Below are 21,903 nucleotides of genomic sequence, written 5' to 3'. Positions count from 1 at the left end.
AATTAGTTTTGTTTTAGAAATTAATTTTGAGACTTGTAAAATTGCTGGGCCCATAACCTGTTGGGTTATAGATTTTCGCAAGCGGAATAGAAGCGTTTTTAACTAAGTAGAAAAATTAATTTCTCAAAATGAGAGAATAACAAGAATGATATTTTACAGTAGAATTTAAATATTTACAAGAAAGATCTGACTATTAGATCAAAATGTTGATTTGATTTTGGGGATGAAAAGGGGCTCAAAAATCAGCTCTATATATATACCTATTATCAGTGCAAGAAAGTTAAGATACAAAACTAATGTTAGCACCATGATTTACAGTGGGAGTTGCAAGGGTTGCCCAATATGGTTTGCTTCTGCAAATTTCCCGGAAATCAGTAGCAGGGGATGATATGCATTTACAATTTTCAAAGAATTCGTTCACATTTCCGGTGGTATCATAATCATTCAATACATGCTGGGAAGAATTTACATCAAATAATCTTACTCTAATATTAGTTATCTAGATTCACCAATTGAACCGAATATTGATTCTAAGCACCATTTCTTGACGATTCATTTACATAAATTCTCTGATTAAAATCAATTTGCTTTTGTCTTTCTAATCTGGTAAGTTAAACTTTCTTTCTATTTCTCACTAAGTTTAAGACTATAGTTTGATCGAAATTCTAATAATTTCCTCGAAAGATTTATCAAGCGGGCATCTATCAGAAGTATCTTGCTTGCTTGTCTGAAAATAATGCTATTTCATGATCAAGTTGGACTCCCTGATGTTATTGTGGGGCTTTCCTTGATGAACTAGGGTCACGGCCCTGCTCTATGGGAGATTTTTACTTCTGCTAACTTGGAGGTATTGACTTGAAATTCCAGGCACTCATTGTCCCATTGGACACGTTTCTTTCCGCTCCTCCTCAATATTTAAGTTTTTGTTTGAATTCATCACGCAGCTTCTTTTTCGAATGTTAGGATTGTTGAGTGGAAAATTTCGCTGCGTCCAGATTTGCATTTTAAAATTTTACCACTTATTTGTAACCCTGAGAAATTTCATTAATAAGATAGCATTATAATATTAAAATATCAGCAATAATATCAACAATAACATCAATAAAAATTAAATAATAATTTCAATAATAATAATACCAATGACAAAACTAATACAACTAAAAATTAAACAAAATTATTCATCTACTTAATTTATTTATTTTATTATACAATTAAATATATTTATAGTGATAGCTTTTTAATAATAATAATAAAGACAATATCGTCAGACATTTCAGAGTAAACAACAAAACGCAGAAAATAAAATGGTCACAATCAATCAAGCAGATCCAATCAAATGGTCGTTGAAGGCATATTTTTATTTCTCTTTTTCACTTCATTTTCCTCTATTTTTTTTGCCAAAAATGTTTGCCAATTGTGCGTAGGCATAAGGAGCTGAATAATCAAAATTTGTTATTTACGAGATTATTTTTCCTCAGGTATATTCAGTATGTTAGCAGTTATTTCGTAGTCCAGCCAAACAAAACTGTTAAACATTAGCCAGAAGATTTTAATGCTTCTTTTGCAAAATGTTTCTCATACATAGATTTCAAAAAAAGTCATAGATTTCATAGATTTTCTATTTGATAGATTTCGTGGGAATCAAAAATGAGAGAAAAAAAATTGAGCTTGCATAAAATATCTCATTTTTAAAAATGGAAATGGAACAAACTATTTATGAGCAAAAACAAAAGCCCATGAACTCGTAGTTTTTTCCTCAGGTGTGAGTGTACTTCTAATAAGGCAAAGCTATATCTAGTTACAATTTTCACTTGGTGGAAGAGACTGTTAAGTTCTCGAACAAAACTTATTTTTGTAAGTCCTCGATTAATATTCACGAATTTTGGTCAGAATCATTTGATGTCCAACTTACTGTTTCTGAGTCGCCTTGTGGCAGACTGGTTTTGATAATTTACTGAATAAAATATGATTTCATCTAAAAACCCTGTTTTGTCTTTTGGTAATCATAAAAGAAACCTTCAAATTTTTGTAAAATAGGGATGAGCTATTTTAAGTTTCTGAAGATTATGCTGTTTAAATTGTCTGAAAAGCAAAAAAAGTCAAGTTTTTTCTATTGCCAAACACTGACTTCTATTTCAACTGTTTTGTACCTAGTTCATACCACTAGTAACCAGTTGTTAAAGAAAAAATGCTGAGAAAAACTTTGCAAGCTTTTGCGAGCACAAATCATCAAGTTTTGATTTTATGTCAAAACAGAAAAAAGTATTGAACAGATTATTGAAAAGCATATGCCTCAGTAATGCTATGAGTTTTGCTTTAAAAAATGCAGAGCTCGTTGTACTAAGTAACGCCTCATAGAGAGTAAGGAAAAGAAAAACGGTTGGATTCGTTGAGGCATATTTCTATCATTTGCGGTTCCACTAATGATAAACAAGACAAATTTGCTAGTATAACTTTTTTACTAAACTTTTTTTGACAAAAAGTCCATTCTGTGGACAGTTGAGAGTGCAGAAGATATTTAACTTTGAATTGGAAATCTATGCGAGTTTAACAATTTTGATGCTGCCTTTTCTCAGAACTAAATGAAAAAGTAAGTTGATTGTTCTGCTCCAAACTTGTGTAATGTTTTGGCACGTTGGTCACAAAAAAAATCTTTTTGTGTCTTTATTCCTTTCATTTAAATTTAGTGCGAACACTATCATTCTTCATTTGAATTGTAACTTGATGTTCGTCGCCATGTGATCTGTACAACCACTGTCCACTAGCATGCCTGCCGTCTTCCACTGGGTAAGAGCCCAGTATTCCTCGTCTGGTGAAGCCAATGTTGGACCCATTGCCACTAACTCCTGTTTGCCTACATCTCTTTGTCTCTTGCATGCCTTGTCTAGGTGACCTTTCTCACCACACTTGCTGCATTGTGCTGTCTCCTTCCTCCTGCCGTCCTTGGCAAAGTGTCCACGGATCCCTCACACAAAACAGTTTCCTTTCTTGAGTCCCTCCTTGATGTCACGCTTCACTGCCAATGCCACTGAATCATTTTGCCCTTGTGCCTCTGTGCTGTGCTCTCATGGAAGTTCTGCAGCCTTTTCCTCAACTCTGTGAAGTTTGTTGCCGGGTTAAAGCTTTCCTGTATAACAAAACTTTCATACCTCATTGGCAGACCATTGTGGACCAAGGCGTTGAAGAGGGACTTCTTGTAGCCTTGTGAGCAACTCCTGTCCTCTGATGAAGAAGCTATCCAAATCCTCAGCATCCTCGAGCTGCAGTCGAGCAAGCTGTGCCACCAAAGTCACCACTGTCGGCGTCTCCACACTCTGAAATCTCTCTTGCAAAAGCTTCCAAGCCTTTGCTCCATCTCCGATGCCGTCATCTCCCACACAGTCGTGTCTCATCAGCATGAGGTTTGTTGCATCTAGAGTCAGTGCCAGATGGCACCACACATTGTTCCGTTTCTCCTTAATGTCTGCAACTTCCTTCTCATATGCATCCTTCAGCACCTTGTGGTTCTTCTTTTCATCATTGCTCACCCCATTGCCTAGTGGTGCAGGCTCGTTGGGTTGCTCCTCTGTCCCAAGTTATGATTTGTAGAGTCCCTTCGTCTGCATCATTGCCACAAATCTTGTGCTCCAGATTGGAAAGTCCTATGCCTTTCCTGTGTAGGTCAGCAGCTTACTGTCTGTTGATCCATCGTAGTTTGAGCAGGCAAAACAGTTGTGAAAAGAAAAGGTACTAAGCAGAAAAGGATAATGACCGTCAACAACAAATTAGATTTGTTTTAGAAATTAGTTTTGAGACTTGTTAAATTGCTGGGCCCATAACCTGTTGGGTTATGGATTTTCGCAAGCGGAATAAAACCGTTTTAAACTAAGTAGAAAAATTAATTTCTCAAAATGAGAGAATAACAAGAATGATATTTTACAGTAGAATTTAAATATTTACAAGAAAGATCTGACTATTAGATCAAAATGTTGATTTGATTTTGGGGATGAAAAGGGGCTCAAAAATCAGCTGTATATATATATATACCCATTATCAGTGCAAGAAAGTTAAGATACAAAACTAATGTTAGCACCATGATTTACAGTGGGAGATGCAAGGGTTGCCCAATATGGTTTGCTTCTGCAAATTTCCCGGAAATCAGTAGCAGGGGATGATATGCATTTACAATTTTCAAAGAATTGGTTCACATTTCCGGTGGTATCATAATCATTCAATACATGCTGGGAAGAATTTACATCAAATAATCTTACTCTAATATTAGTTATCTAGATTCACCAATTTGAACCGAATATTGATTCTGAGCACCATTTCTTGACGATTCATTTACTTAAATTCTCTGATTAAAATCAGTTTGCTTTTGTCTTTCTAATCTGGTAAGTTAAACTTTCTTTCTATTTCTCACTAAGTTTAAGACTATAGTTTGATCGATATTCTAACAATTTCCTAAGATTTATCAAGCGGGCATCTAACAGAAGTATTTTGCTTGCTTGTCTGAAAATAATGCTATTTCATGATCAAGTTGGACTCCCTGATGTTATTGTGGAGCTTTCTTTGATGAACTTGGGTCACGCCCCTGCTCTATGGGAGATTTTTACTTCTGTTAACTTGGAGGTATTGACTTGAAATTCCAGGCACTCATTGTCCCATTGGACACGTTTCTTTCCGCTCCTCCTCAATATTTAAGTTTTTGTTTGAATTCATCACTCAGCTTCTTTTTCGAATGTTAGGATTGTTGAGTGGAAAATTTCGCTGCGTCCAGATTTGCATTTTAAAATTTCAACACTTATTTGTAACCCTGAGAAATTTCATTAATAAGATAGCATTATAATATTAAAATATCAGCAATAATATCAACAATAACATCAATAATAATTAAATAATAATTTCAATAATAATAATACCAATGACAAAACTAACACAACTAAAAATTAAAAAATATTATTCATCTACTTTATTTAATTATTTTATTATAAAATTTAATATATTTATAATAATAGCTTTTTAATAATAATAATAAAGATAATTTCGTCAGACATTTCAGAGTAAACAACAAAACGCAGAAAATAAAATGGCCACAATCAATCAAGCAGATCCAATCAAATGGTCGTTGAAGGCATATTTTTATTTCTCTTTTTCACTTCATTTTCCTCTATTTTTTCGCCAAAAATGTTTGCCAATTGTGCGTAGGCATAAGGAGCTGAATAATCAAAATTTGTTATTTGTTATTTGTTATCAAATTTGATCATTTTTCCTCAGGTATATTCAGTATGTTAGCAGTTATTTCGTAGTCCAGCCAAACAAAACTGTTAATCATTAGCCAGAAGATTTTAATGCTTCTTTTCAAAAATGTTTTTCATTCATAGATTTCAGAAAAAGTCATAGATTTCATAGATTTTCTATTTCATAGATTTCGTGGGAATCAAAAATGAGAGAAAAAAAATTGAGCTTGCATAAAAATATCCCATTTTTAAAAATGAAAATGGAACAAACTATTTATGAGCAAAAACAAAAGCCCATGAATTCGTAGTTTTTCCTCAGGTGTGAGTGTACTTCTAATAAGGCAAAGCTATATCTAGTTACAATTTTCACTTAGTGGAAGAGAATGTTAATTTCTCGAACAAAACTTATTTTTGTAAGTCCTCGTTTAATATTCACGAATTTTGGTCAGAATCGTTTGATGTCCAACTTACTGTTTCTGAGTCGCCTTGTGGCAGACTGGTTTTGATAATTTACTGAATAAAATATGATTTCATCTAAAAACCTTGTTTTGTCTTTTGGTAATCATAAAAGAAACCTTCAAATTTTTGTAAAATAGGGATGAGCTATTTTAAGTTTCTGAAGATTATGTTGTTTAAATTGTCTGAAAAGCAAAAAACTCAAGTTTTTCTATTGCCAAACACTGACTTCTATTTCAACTGTTTTCTACCTAGTTCATACCACTAGTAACCAGTTGTTAAAGAAAAATTGCTGAGAAAAACTTTGCAAGCTTTTGCGAGCACAAATCATCAAGTTTTGATTTTATGTCAAAACAGAAAAAAGTATTGAACAGATTATTGAAAAGCATATGCCTCAGTAATGCTATGAGTTTTGCTTTAAAAAATGCAGATCTCGTTGTACTAACTAACGCTTCATAGAGAGTAAGGAAAAGAAAAACGGTTGGATCCGTTGAGGCATATTTCTATCATTTGCGGTTCCACTTATGATAAACAAGACAAATTTGCTAGTATAACTTTTTTTACTAAACTTTTTTTGACAAGAAGTCCATTCTGTGGACAGTTGAGAGTGCAAAAGATATTTAACTTTGAATTGGAAACCTATGCGAGTTTAACAATTTTGATGCTGCCTTTTCTCAGAACTAAGTGAAAAAGTAAGTTGATTGTTCTGCTCCAAACTTGTGTAATGTTTTGGCACGTTGGTCACAAGAAAAATCTTTTTGTGTCTTTATTCCTTTCATTTAAATTTAGTGCGAACATTGTCATTCTTCATTTGAATTGTAACTTGATGTTCGTCGATATGTGATCTGTACATCCACTGTCCACTAGCATGCCTGCTGTCTTCCACTGGGTAAGAGCCCAGTATTCCTCGTCTGGTGAAGCCAATGTTTGACCCATTACCACTAACTCCTGTTTGCCTCCATCTCTTTGTCTCTTGCATGCCTTGTCTAGGTGACCTTTCTCACCACACTTGCTGCATTGAGCTGTCTCCTTCCTCCTGCAGTCCTTGGCAAAGTGTCCACGGATCCCTCACACAAAACAGTTTCCTTTCTTGAGTCCCTTCTTGAAGTCACGCTTCACTGCCAATGCCACTGAACCACTTTGCCCTTGTGCCTAGGTGCTGTGCTCTCATGGAATTTCTGCAGCCTTTTCCTCAACTCTGTAAAGTTTGTTGCCGGGTTAAAGCTTTCCTGTATAACAAAACTTTCATACCTCATTGGCAGACCATTGTGGACAAAGGCGTTGAAGAGGGACTCTGAAACTGCTTCCCCTGCTTCTTGTAGCCTTGTGAGCAACTCCTGTCCTCTGATGAAGAAGCTATCCAAATCCTCAGCATCCTCGAGCTGCAGTCGAGCAAGCTGTGCCACCAAAGTCACCACTGTCGGCCTCTCCACACTCTGAAATCTCTCTTGCAAAAGCTTCCAAGCCTTTGCTCCAACTCCGATGCCGTCATCTCCCACACAGTCGCGTCTCATCAGCATGAGGTTTGTTGCATCTAGAGTCAGTGCCAGTTGGCACCACACATTGTTCCGTTTCTCCTTAATGTCTGCAACTTCCTTCTCATATGCATCCTTCAGCACCTTGTGGTTCTCTTTTTCATCATTGCTCACTTTATTGGCTAGTGATGCAGGCTCGTTGGGTTGCTCCTCTGTCCCAAGTAATGATTTGTAGAGTCCCTTCGTCTGCATCATTGCCACAAATCTTGTGCTCCAGATTGGAAAGTCCTATGCCTTTCCTGTGTAGGTCAGCAGCTTACTGTCTGTTGATCCATCGTAGTTTGAGCAGGCAAAACAGTTGTGAAAAGAAAAGGTACTAAGCAGAAAAGGATAATGACCGTCAACAACAAATTAGATTTGTTTTAGAAATTAGTTTTGAGACTTGTTAAATTGCTGGGCCCATAACCTGTTGGGTTATAGATTTTCGCAAGCGGAATAGAAGCGTTTTTAACTAAGTAGAAAAATTAATTTCTCAAAATGAGAGAATAACAAGAATGATATTTTACAGTAGAATTTAAATATTTACAAGAGAGATCTGACTATTAGATCAAAATGTTGATTTGATTTTGGGGATGAAAAGGGGCTCAAAAATCAGCTGTATATATATACCCATTATCAGTGCAAGAAAGTTAAGATACAAAACTAATGTTAGCACCATGATTTACAGTGGGAGTTGCAAGGGTTGCCCAATATGGTTTGCTTCTGCAAATTTCCCTGAAATCAGTAGCAGGGGATGATATGCATTTACAATTTTCAAAGAATTGGTTCACATTTCCGGTGGTATCATAATCATTCAATACATGCTGGGAAGAATTTACATCAAATAATCTTACTCTAATATTAGTTATCTAGATTCACCAATTTGAACCGAATATTGATTCTGAGCACCATTTCTTGACGATTCATTTACTTAAATTCTCTGATTAAAATCAGTTTGCTTTTGTCTTTCTAATCTGGTAAGTTAAACTTTCTTTCTATTTCTCACTAAGTTTAAGACTATAGTTTGATCGATATTCTAACAATTTCCTAAGATTTATCAAGCGGGCATCTAACAGAAGTATTTTGCTTGCTTGTCTGAAAATAATGCTATTTCATGATCAAGTTGGACTCCCTGATGTTATTGTGGAGCTTTCTTTGATGAACTTGGGTCACGCCCCTGCTCTATGGGAGATTTTTACTTCTGTTAACTTGGAGGTATTGACTTGAAATTCCAGGCACTCATTGTCCCATTGGACACGTTTCTTTCCGCTCCTCCTCAATATTTAAGTTTTTGTTTGAATTCATCACTCAGCTTCTTTTTCGAATGTTAGGATTGTTGAGTGGAAAATTTCGCTGCGTCCAGATTTGCATTTTAAAATTTCAACACTTATTTGTAACCCTGAGAAATTTCATTAATAAGATAGCATTATAATATTAAAATATCAGCAATAATATCAACAATAACATCAATAATAATTAAATAATAATTTTAATAATAATAATACCAATGACAAAACTAACAACACTAAAAATTTAAAAAATATTATTCATCTACTTTATTTAATTATATTATTAGAAAATTAAATATATTTATAATGATAGCTTTTTAATAATAATAATAAAATAAGTTTCGTCAGATATTTCAGAGTAAACAACAAAATGCAGAAAACAAAATGGCCGAAATCAATCAAGCAGATCCAATCAAATGGTCGTTGAAGGCATATTTTTATTTCTCTTTTTCACTTCATTTTCCTCTATTTTTTCGCCAAAAATGTTTGCCAATTGTGCGTAAGCATATGGAACTGAATAATCAAAATTTGTTATTTACGAGATTATTTTTCCTCAGGTATATTCAGTATGTTAGCAGTTATTTCGTAGTCCAGCCAAATTAAACTGTTAATCATTAGCCAGAAGATTTTAATGCTTCTTTTCAAAAATGTTTCTCATTCATAGATTTCAAAAAAAGTCATAGATTTCATAGATTTTCTATTTGATAGATTTCGTGGGAATCAAAAATGAGAGAAAAAAAAATTGAGCTTGCATAAAAATATCTCATTTTTAAAAATGGAAATGGAACAAACTATTTATGAGCAAAAACAAAAGCCCATGAATTCGTAGTTTTTTCCTCAGGTGTGAGTGTACTTCTAATAAGGCAAAGCTATATCTAGTTACAATTTTCACTTAGTGGAAGAGACTGTTAATTTCTCGAACAAAACTTATTTTTGTAAGTCCTCGATTAATATTCACGAATTTTGGTCAGAATCGTTTGATGTCCAACTTACTGTTTCTGAGTCGCGTTGTGGCAGACTGGTTTTGATAATTTACTGAATAAAATATGATTTCATCTAAAAACCCTGTTTTGTCTTTTGGTAATCATAAAAGAAACCTTCAAATTTTTGTAAAATAGGGATGAGCTATTTTAAGTTTCTGAAGATTATGTTGTTTAAATTGTCTGAAAAGCAAAAAAAACTCAAGTTTTTTTTATTGCCAAACACTGACTTCGATTTCAACTGTTTTGTACCTAGTTCATACCGCTAGTAACCAGTTGTTAAAGAAAAATTGCTGAGAAAAACTTTGCAAGCATTTGCGAGCACAAATCATCAAGTTTTGATTTTATGTCAAAACAGAAAAAAGTATTAAACAAATTATTGAAAAGCATATATCTCAGTATTGCTATGAGTTTTGCTTTAAAAAATGCAGAGCTCGTTGTACTAACTAACGCTTCATAGAGAGTAAAGAAAAGAAAAACGGTTGGATCCGTTGAGGCATATTTCTATCATTTGCAGTTCCACTTGTGATAAACAAGACAAATTTGCTAGTATAACTTCTTTACAAAAAGTCCATTCTGTGGACAGCGGAGAGTGCAAAAGATATTTAACTTTGAATTGGAAATCTATGCGCGTTTAACAATTTTGATGCTGCCTTTTCTCAGAACTTAGTGAAAAAGTAAGTTGATTGTTCTGCTCCAAACTTGTGTAATGTTTTGGCACGTTGGTCACAAGAAAAATCTTTTTGTGTCTTTATTCCTTTCATTTAATTTTAGTGCGAACATTGTCATTCTTCATTTGAATTGTAATTTGTAGACTCAACTGATTTTTAAAAATCTATTCATTATAGTTAATTTTCCTTCGCTTTTACTTCGTTTCCTCATTTTACCTTAGTTTCTATTCAAACGATAGTAGTCTGTGATTTTCAGAGGTTTAGTTTCATCACTAACAAGTGGACAAAAATGTTGAAAGTTCTATAATTGTGATGTTTTTTTAGTTCACCTTTTACAGAAATTCTTTACGTTATCGTGAGCTTCTTCAAAAAAAGGTCTTGTTATCACATCGTACAGGTTGTTAGTCATGTAGTTTTTGATATATAATTGCCTCAGAAGATTTCCTTCAATATAACTAAATTTTTTGACCTTTAAAAGTTTTGCATGAAATCATTTTGTATGGAAACCAATTCAAAATCAATGTAGCAGAGTAAACAATTGACAAAAAAATTCGTGGTTCCATGTTTTAGCCACGACAGCATGAATCGGTACAAATTTTATAATATCGATTTATTCTGAAACAGTCAATTTGGCATTGACAAAACTCTAATCTCGACAAATAAACGGTTTCAAAACACTTGGATAAAAAACAAATTGAAAAACTTGCGTTGATTTGTCACTATAAATTTAAGGCAAGAAATTCTATGGTTTTAATTAGACCATTTTAAAATTTTCAGCATTTTGTTTTGTTTTTGACAAGGATTTTTACGCCAAAGAACTCAAAGTATCAAAAAAGGTTAACGTCCTAACAAAAAAGTCATAATCAAAAGAAATTTTTAACAAAGTCAGGAAATTCCGGCGAAACACAACCAAAAGTTTTAGTGAATTAGATAAAGAAAGCTCGAAATCGTGTTATTATTATTATTTGAATGAGGCAAAGTTTTATCTATTTACAATCTTTATTTAGTTTACGAGATTCTTAATTTTTTTTAACAAACCTTAACTCTGTAAGTGATTTCCGCATTTTTCAGAATCGTTTGATGTCCAACTTACTGTTTCTTAGTCGCCTTGTGGCAGACTGCTTTTGTGATTTTACTGACTAAGATATGATTCCATTCAAAAGTCAGGAGTTTTGTCTTTCTTGCAATCATATGTCTCTTTTAGGTTTCTGGAGGTTGTATTTTTTTGATTCGTCTAACGAGCAAGAACAAATCTTTCAAGTGCTTTCTATTGCCAAATACCGTCTTCTCGATCAATTTTTGCATAAAGCTAAGCTTTGTAACAACTCCATTAACTTGTCTTCAACTCGTCGCAAGTTGGTTTTATTTTGTCTTCATTTTACCTTTTCGCTTAAATTTACTATTGCCACTTTTTCAGAACATTTCACATCTGCTAAAGACTAAAGACTAGTTTCCCTAATACTCCCTGCTAGTTACCCTAGGAACAAGTTTATAAAGAGAACTCGCTGACAAAAAATTTGCAAGTTGTAATTTTATGCCAAAAAAAACATCTTGGACAAAAGATACAAAAACATTTGCCTCAGTACTGCTATGAGTTTTTCTTTTAAAATTTTTAAAACGTGTATTACTAACGCTTCATTGAGAGTAAGGAAAAGAAAAAAAGTTTGGATCAACTTGTTCACATTTCTGTCATTTGCGGGTCCACTAAAGATTATCAATAAAAAATTCGTTAGTATAAATTTTTTACTAAGCTATTTTCAACAAAAATGTTCTCTCTGTGGACAGCAGAGAGTGCGAGGGATATCTAACTAAATAAATTAAAGCAAATTCCTTAATTGGAAATCTATGCAAGTTTAACGATTTTGATACAATTTTTCCTTCGAAGCAACTGAAAAAGTTAGTTGAATTTTCGGCTCCAAATTGGTGTAAATTTTTGGCAAGTTGGTTACATGAAAGTTTTTTTGGGTAAATAATATTTTTCTCATGTGTTTTTAAAATCCGTTTAATATAACTAATTTTTCTTGGCATTTACTTCATTCACTCATTTTGCCGTGGTCTCTACTCAAAAGATCGTAGTTGGTGATTTCAAAAGGTTTAGTTTGAAAACTAATTAGTTGACAGAAGGCTGTAAATTGCGGTGTTTTTTAAGTTCATCTCTCTACAAAAGTAGTCTTTGTTTTCGTTAGCTTCCCCGAAAAAAGTCTTGTAATCATATCAGCAGGGTTGTCATTCATGTTGTTTTTGATAATCTACTGCGTCAGAAGAGTTTCTTCAATATACCTAAATTTTACGCTTTTTCAATATTTCAGATGAAATCATTTTGAATAAAATTTTACTAAAAACAGAGTAGCACAGCAAACACTTAAAGCAAGAAAACGCTATTGTTGCAGTTAAAATATTTTATATTTGACAGCATTTTTTGTTTGTGATAAGGATAATTTTGCCAAAGAACAGAGAGCGTCAAGTAAAATTGACGTTCTAACAGAAAAAAGTCATAATCAAGTCAACATTTTTAACAAAGTCAGGACATTCCAAAGATACACAATCAAAATCTTTAGTGAATAAAATCAACAAAACTCGGAATCGTAAGTGCAAAATGATGAGGTCTAACTTATTTATAATTTTTATTCTTGTTGCAAGATAATAAAACTTGGAAAAATAAAAGAATACGAAATCGATTTATTTTTTGCGACAATGACTTTCAGTAAAAGTGCACTGAAAACCAAAAAAACGGACATAATTTTTTTATGTAGCAACACAAACAATGCAAAGATTATATAGTACACAAGCAGTGAAGTTGCGATGCCTTTTTTGATATTAACATTAGCATTATTTCTGAAACTTTTCTTTTCTTTGATTTATGATTAGAGAATTTGATCTCGAATTTATTCATTTTTTATTTCGATAAAAATCTCAACAATTTTTTACGCCATTTTGCCACAAGATACTTAGTCTATAGTTCAAAAATGATTTTGTAGTTTATCGCCAATTGTGGAGTGTTTATTAATTTTCTTTAAAAAAATCTTAGGTTATGCTCATCAAAATGATTGTAACCACATCAAATGCATTCCTACTTAAAACAACAAATCAGCGATTGACATCTCATACCTTTAGAAATCCCATTAACTAATCGAAAAATATTAAGAGCGTTTTTTTTATTAAAATCAAATTTATTTGTTCAGTTGTTTTTGTCAATGACTGCCCAGATAAGCAATATTCAAATTGAAGTGACTTTTTTCCGTAACTGAAACTAAAACGATTTTTCCATTTTTTGATTGAGACCGTATCTTTTTTGATTGCAAGAGCTGCGGAGATGTACCGCTAACTTCCAAGAGATAAATTTTTATTTTTGTTTTATTCCTTAACTTCTTTGATTGAAACACTTGCGGGGATGTACTGCTGACTTCAAAGAGACAAATTTTAAATATTGTTTGGTTTCACAACAAAAAATTTTGATTTAGATAAAAAACAGTTTCAAACAAAAGCCAGTGTTGTTTGCTTTATCTCAAAATTTTTCGACCTAAATGTTTTAAGTTATTCAGATTCTTCTTGGTCTGTTCTAATAGGCACTACACTTATCAAAAAACTTAGCGTTTTAGCTGCAATGAGGCCTAGAATACCCTGTCATTGCAAAAGTGGAACTTTACTACGAAAGTTTTCCACTTGTTGAATTTTTCTTGCCCCTTGGTTTAATTTTTTGAGATAGATTTTAATTGTATAACCTGACTATTAGTTGATTTGGCCAATAAGAAGAAATTAAATAAATGATCATCACGTTGAATTCGCTGATCTCCAATGATCATTTAACGTAATAAAATGAGCGAACGTAAATAAATTGTTTCTGAAAATAAAGGTTTTTCTCCAGCAATGGCCTCAAGTTTCCTTGAACTCCAAATGAAGTATCATCGAAAAGGAGAGAAAATCATTGAGTGCTGAAACTTTCACGTCAAAACTAATATTTGTACTTTTTTTTAAAAAATACTAGGTTACTTAAAGCTTTTATAAAATTTTCAAAGCAGAAAAAATAGAGAACGTTTCTCTTTGAATTTTGATCAAAATGCTGATAAAGATTTTTTATGTTAATTGTCACTTTTTTAATTCTTATATTTTCGAACAGATTGCCACTAGAACTAATCATTTTAGATTAATCATTTTAGATTAGATCAGTTTTTTTTGTTCGGCAGTTTTCAAGCCCTGTTGTTGCGGGGTAATCGTGTTGTTGCACTGTTGAATGGTAAAATTTATTTCAACTCTGATTGTCAGTTATGAGGGTTTCTTACTGGATTATCTTGGGAAACAGCTTTGCTTCTGCCTATCAAAAAAATGTGCCCATGTCAAGTGCGTTCTTGATTAAACTAAAATACGATGAAATTTATTATCCAATTTCGTAGCTTATCCAACATAGACTTTGAAAAAAATCCTAAGCGCTTTTTTCGTACCTCTCAAAATAATTGAATTTTTTCCGTCAACTTTTATTCACTGATTGCTAAGACTTGCTAAATTGAAAATTAATCACACTTTTTTTCTGTTACAAAACCAAAATGATTTCTGAGCGTCTGTGTGCAACAATTTATAAACTATTATAAATGCAACAGTTACGGAGGTGCAAAACTAATTTTAACGTGCTGAATTTCCAAACTCAAGATTCATTGAACTTGATTGAAAGTATAATGGGTGCGCATAGGTACAAAATTTGAAAAACTTTAGTGGAAGTGTTTACAAGATGAATAAAAGTTCATTTCAATATTTTTGATTACTAATGAAGCTCTGCTTCAATGCTTTTTTTGCTTATGTATAGCTTTTTGCATCCAAACGGAAACAAACCTTTGTCGTTGTGAAAGTTACAATTCTAGTGACTTTGTTAGGTCACGTGGTAATTCTTGGTTGCCAATTTGTTGAGACCTTGAAAGTTCTTTCGACCTTGAACATTTCCCGGCCAACTTGAACACGGTCAATTGTGACATCTGCGGGCTTCCTTTGTTATTATCTTCCGAGTACAGTTGAGGGTACAAAGAAGATGATTTTGTGGAAACTGACAACTTGGTTTTTGTAAAAATCTTCAGAAATATTTTCAATTTCATAGAAAACTGAATCGGTACAGATTGTCGAAGGCGTGATCAAACCAATTGAGAATCTGTTGTCGAAGGTTTGATCGAAGCAATTGAAAATCTATCCACGATATTCTGGTTCTTCTCAATGAAGTGGTATGGGGCTACTGACTGGCCGATATAAAGTCCAAATTGTTTTTTCCCTTGAAGAACACAACGATGTTTTCATTACCGACGAATGTATGTATTATACGAGAAAGCGGCCAACGCATTGGGGGAGTGTTGTCTTCTTTGATGACACAATATCGTCCGCTGCTGATTATACGTTTTCTGTCCTACAATTGTTCCGCTGCTGTAATGAAGATAAGTATTCGACACTCCGATTCTTCTAGAACAGACTAATCATTTTGTCTACGTTTCTCCAATGTCGTGACAAGGTGTTGCTCTTTGGTGAAGATGGCTCGGGTAAAGGTGTGATTGGTCTTTCGATGATGAAATCTCCACGGGTTAGAGGTAGGGGATTATTGATGTCGGTTGATGGCGATGTTAGAGGCGAGAATTGAGGATGGTCTCAATTGGGGTCAGGAGAGTTGTGAAAGCACAGTTTGATAACTTAGTCAATTCAACTGTTTTATGAAGATGCCGCTTCATAGATTTAACAGTTGCTTCCCACTGTCCTCCAAAAAATGGCGTCCTGGGTGGTATTTTTAACCAATCAAGTGATTTTGGCTCGCAAATATGTTGATGAGATCCTCGAACTCTTCATCTTGAAGAAGTCGTCAGAATTCGTGTTCTCCTCGGGCTCCAATGAACGTTGTCGAATTGTCACTCTAAAGTATTTTGGGGAGTACCGCGTCTTCCTGCAAATCTCTTGAGGGTATCAAGGCAATCTCATCTGGCTAGATTTTCCACTGGCTTTCAGTGTATTGCCTTTGTGGTGAAACAAATAAATATAGCTGCGTAAGATTTTTGCAGTTTCTGTGAAGAATGTTTGGCATAAAAAGGTTTAAAAGGATCCATCACAGTGAACTGGAATGTGAAAGCTCCAACATTTGTTCTGCTGGCAGATCTTCTATTATTGGCTGGCGTATTCAGGCGTCAAATGGTATGCAGGGTTTGCAGTTGTGGTTAAATTTATTCACACTGGCAATCCCTTCAGGAATCTAAACTGTTTGTCAGAGGGCAAAACGGGTCATCTGGGGTCCACTGTGAAGTTTTCTAAAATGATTTTCTCGGATTAGTAGCTCGGCTAGTGGAGATTACGTAGAGAGTTTGGAATTTTTATGGGGATTTTTTTTTGTCCAAGCTACACGGAGAATTTGCAGGACGACCACCAACGCGGATGATGTTGTAGTCTTTGCCGAAGAACATTGAGAGGCTGAGTAGATTACTGTTTTTCTTAATACGCTTGCTAGATGATTCAACTGGTCGTATCGAAGTTGGGTCCTCTGGTGTTGTTGATCCGTTTTTTGTATCTGAGTTCCAGCAGAAAAAGTTGTTGGATGATGCTGTAAAGGGCTATTATCGCTGAGCGGAGATTTGACGGAGAATATTGATGACAAACGGAAAGTTGTCTTTTTGTTGTAATGTATTGTTTCTTCTTCCTAATGGTTGAGAGAAGGCTGGTTGTCGGCGATGAGAGACTTGCTGATAAATCTGTCTGAAGCTGGTGAACAGATTTTCTGTGATTTGTGTCCCGTTGATTCATTCTGGTTTTGTTGCTTTTCAATTAGATGTTTTTCATTGAAGAGCCGATGCTGTTTATTTGCATTAAGGAAGCTGTACAATTTATGATGGTTGTCTGATGTTTAAACAAAACTGCTGGATTGTTGAACCAAGTCTGTCGGTGTTGACCGGATTTAAGTGGTTGTTTGGTGAAGATTTAAACATTGCGTAGATTGCTCTTCCTTTGACTTTGCGTGATTGACAGTTAGAGGGGGCTGCGGGCGAAAATCTTTTGCTTCTTGACTGTAGTGATGAAATTTTGGATGTAGGGAATCGTCTTTATGGCTGTTCAGAAGATGGGGCTGTGGTTTTTGGGAATCGTCCTCATTAAACTGATTAGATGAATTTCGATAGCAGATATTCTGCAAATTAGGTGCATCTTGATTGTTGCTGGAGAAATACAAATCTTTACAAAGATTTTCTTGCTGGTTGGTTACAAACAGTTTTTCCGCTAATTGTTTAAAGATTGTTCTCGGGGTTTCATCGTGTTATGTAGATGCTGATGATCCTAGTCGTTGTCAGAAGAATTTAGTTGAGCATTACCGTGCTTCTCTTTGTCGAAAACTGCTCTTGGTTTTTGATAAGTAGTTGATTGATCAATTGCAGGTTGCGACCGACTGTGATTGTTGCTTGACCTTCTTCTTATTCGTGCTTGTAATCGTGCTTGAAAGAGTCTTTGCTTACGTCAAACTGTTCACTCAGCGACGAAGAATTTGACGCAAGCAAAAACTCTTACAATTCGTTGCATTGATGACAGTCTGCTAATAAGGTCAAAAATCTTGTTGTATTTGTGCTGATGCTTCGTTAGTAGGGATAGTTGTGCTGATGAGTTTATTTCGGCTAAAGCGTCAGTTGAGGTGGAACAAAGAGTTGTAACATCCAATGAAGGCCCAAACTGCTCTCTTGACGCAATCAATTCGGTCCTTTCCACCAAAATTGGTGATTAAGAGGTTTGTAGGCTAAAATGTCTCGTTATGCGCTATCAGCTGGATTGTCTTCTGTTGGTACAAACTTCCAATTTTCTGACGGAAAGATCACCTCAATTTTAGTAATTCGTTAAGCAACCAACGTCTTCCATTAGCTAGGGATATCTGTAATCCAGTCGAGTGTCAATTGTTATTCCGTCCAAACAAAGACTTTTGGATTGGAAAAACGGCTATTATTGATGGTTTCTTTCGCTACTTGAGACAATTGTGCTCCAAGAAGTGCAGCACAGAGTTCCAATCGTGGTGGAACACATGAAGTTTTGATTGCGGCGACGCGTGCTTTGACTGTCAGCATTTTTGTGTGCATGCGGTTGCCCATTTGCTCTTGCACGTAGACAGAAGCGGCATGTGCTGTGGTTGAGGTGTCACAAAACACTTGAAGCTCCAATAATTACAAAAAAAGTGCTGCAAAAACTCGTTGTTCAAGTTTGGTTTTATCAAGTTCATTGAGTTGATGTCGAATTCTTCCGTATTGTTCAAGGTTCTTTAACGACAAGCTTCTGTCCAAGATTAATTTGTCCATGCAAAGAATTTGCAAGAAACATTGCAACTGAATTGTTGTTGTGGACAACCATTCGAGGAGTTCGAAAATTTTTGTAACTTCCAATAATATTTTCCTCTTTATGTTAGGAAACTCTTTCAAAAAAGGTTGAAATGATCTGCAACGGGGCTGCACCTTATTCCTAGGGGTTCGGCTGTGTAGTTGTTGCTGTTGATTATCATTTCGTCTGAAATTTTGCAAAAACTGGAAGGCAGTCGCACAAAAAGTGACGAAACGCTTGATGTCCGTTTTCGTATATCAAAACAAGCAGTGTTGCGATTATTTCGTCCTGCAATTGAGTGGCGTGCTCCTAATCTGAGGCTCCCGAAGATCATGCTATTACATAGATTCACTCCTCTCATTCTGTATGTTATCACCTCTGCGTTATTTGGATTTTTGTACAAAACCCTGTGAAAATCCTTGTCTTCATCGTCCAGTTGAAATTGTCGGTACATATTGGCAATGTTGGCAGAGAGTGCAAAAAGCAAAAACGAATCAGAATTCTAAAAAGATCGTTTGGAAGTTGAGGTGTAACCATCAGACGGTCGTTTAAGGGTACTCCATTGGCTGACATTGCTCAGACATCGAAAACGACTCTGAGATTAGTTGTGCTGCTGGCGTCTTTGATGACAGAATGAACTGGCAAGTGGAAACAATTTGCGTCAGGCATATGATTTTTATTTCTTGGAACTTCTTCCATGTGTCTGGTTTGAATGAATTCGTGAATGAACTAACTTGTCTGTTGTGTACATCTGGTTGTTTCTCCAGTAGGAAGATGAGGTTCCGTAGTCTTCTTTTCGCTTGATGGTACAAGTCACCCAGGGGTTTGGCGGGCGTCTTTTTTAAGAGAGAGTTTCACTACGAGTTGCGTCGGGTGGTACTTTCGAAGTGATACTCGAATTTCTGTTCTTCTGATCTCCAATGTGTTGTTGCCGGAATTTTTTCACTTTCCAGAATTGCTCTAAACTGTCTGGTTCAGAACAAATGAAAAAATAGTGAATACGAGTACTTTTATTTTCAGGTTGGCTCTGACTCTGACGTCCAATCACGAGCCAACCAAAACAAGATAGGCGGTAGGTAATTTGCTTTTGAGGCTCTTTGATTCTGTCGTCTCCAAAAATTAACTCTTCAAAGTGTTTGCCTCCAAATATCAAGTCTACGGTGGATTACTGATTGAAGTATAGGTCCGCAGTGATTGAGGTACCGAAGTGCTGACATTTACATGATGCAAAGGCAGGTTGCCTGGTCAATTTTGCTAAGACAGTTGCTCTGATGCTGATGAAGTCTTCATCCTTCGTTTTCACTATAAAGTTTACTGAACTTTTCCTGTTGTTGACTTCTTGGACTCCGAGTCAAAAATTTCGGTAATCGGCTTTTGCTCTTTTTTTCAATCCAAATTGTTGTACTGCATATTCCTTGACGAGGTTGCTTTGGGATCCTGAGTCTAGAATGGTTCTCATAACAGTTGCTTTTCCGTTGTTGTCAACTTAAACGACTGAAGTGGGAAGAAGTACTTCTTCTTCTTCTCCATTCTGCGACTGTTTTGCGGCTGTAAATTTTTCTTTACCATTGTTGACTGTACTCGATGCTTGATTGGTTGCTTCTTGTGGTGATGTGCTGCTTGTTGTTGGCGCTGTTGAAGCTGTCCTCGAGTTCTTATTGGCTTCCAACTGCAATATACTGTTGCGCTTTCGTTTGCACTTCTAACAGATTGAACCAATTTATTATTGACTTCAATGTCCAGGGTTTACGCTGTTGAAGCAATGTCCTTTTCTCTTGATCAACTGAGATGAGTCCTGTGCTGAAAGTGATTTGAAACTTTGGCATTGATAATTTTTGTGGTTTTTGTCGCAATGTTCACATGTTGTAGTCATATGCGAATGAAAGTTTCAAAGTTGTGGGCTGCTTGTTGGCTTCTTGTTGATGGCGGATGCTGGCTGTTGTGAGGTTGCTTCAAAAGCGAGTATTTTTTCTTCCATGAAGTTTTTCATATCAATAACAGCGTTGTGGGTGTTTTGCTGGTGATGAAAGTTCCCAACATTTGGTCGTTTTGGTGGGCAATTTGTCCGCAAAGAGGTAAACGAAAAAGATGTCCTGATTGCCAACGTGCTGTCCAAGTTTGCTAAGAGCTAATCTGTAATCTTGGACTGTCTCCATGAGATCTGGAAATGCCTTTGGGTTTTCATTTGTTACTGGTTTCTGTGAAATTTTTGCGTAAATATTGGCCCGTAAAATCAGACGTTTGATGTCGTATCTGTTCCTCAAGATGTCGTATGCTCTACTGAAGTTTGCGTCTGGGATTTGTACGGAGGTCAAAAGCTTTACGGCACTCCCTTCACAATGATGGTGGCGCGTCCAGTTGCTAATCGTGGTGTTGACGGTCTGGCTGGGGTCCCCTTGTACATGTCAAAGCAGTTGATTAGTTCAACATGTTTTTCCTACTTTGTCGGCGTAATCTTCTGATTCTTCAAGTTCGTCGTCGAGTCTGTTGAAGTCATCAATCCAGTTTTGAAATTTCTGGTTCATGACAGGTACAACTGTTTTTTTTCTCAACAATGTTGAGAATTGTTCCAGTCGTTTGAGCTCCTCTTTATTATTTTGTCCTTGCTGGTGAGCTTTTCTTGAGTTTTTCAATCCTTCGAGGTTTTCTGGCATTTTTCAAAGACCTTTGGACTTTTATTTGGTGCTTTTTTTTCTCTGTAGCTTTGGTGATTAATTAGTTGCTTTTTTGTTGTCTTGTTGCCTTCGCTGTGTTTTTGTCTTTGCTTTGTCGTTCTTTGCTTTAGGTGTCTTTGATTCGGATGATTTATACCAGATAGACACAAAAGAAAAACCCAAAAAATCCTACTATCTGTCTCCCGACCAATAAGACAACCGAAAAACAGACAATAAACGTTACAATTAGCTTAGAACCGCAAAGGGGATGATTAAGGCTACTTTTTTGACGGTTTCACCCTCCTTGGTTTTCAAAGAGAATTTATTCAAAAAACTCCTGGCATATATTTGTTCCCCCAATAGATAAATCTTATTCCAGCACCCTGGTTAATCAACTTGTCACTAAATTTAAGTTAATCAAATTAAATGAACTGAGGGGGGATGATTATCTAGTGGTTGTCTGCTTTTTTCATGATCAGCTTATTTTTGATAACCCAACATAGCCTATCTTAGTCTTATGTACCTCCCCACATAGGGAATATAATGTCTAATGGGAGCTGTTCATAAACCGCGTGCGTTTTCTCGCTCTAATTCTAAGGTATATCCTACGATTTTGCTCGGTGGACCAGAAATGAATACAAGTTCATTTCATTTTTTTTTATTAATATTGAAGCCCTGCTTCAACGCTTTTTATGCTTGAGCATGGCTTTCTGAATCCGATTGAATAAAACTTGTCGTTGCTAAAGTTAGAATTCTTCTGACTTTGTTAGGGCACGTGTTGTTTCTTGGATACAATTTTATTGAGACCTTGAAAATTCT

The sequence above is a fragment of the Convolutriloba macropyga genome, chromosome 8 (assembly GCF_964194025.1).
Source record: "Convolutriloba macropyga chromosome 8, txConMacr16.3, whole genome shotgun sequence".
Taxonomy (NCBI): domain Eukaryota; kingdom Metazoa; phylum Xenacoelomorpha; order Acoela; family Convolutidae; genus Convolutriloba; species Convolutriloba macropyga.
Note: the sequence above shows the minus strand (reverse complement) of the source record.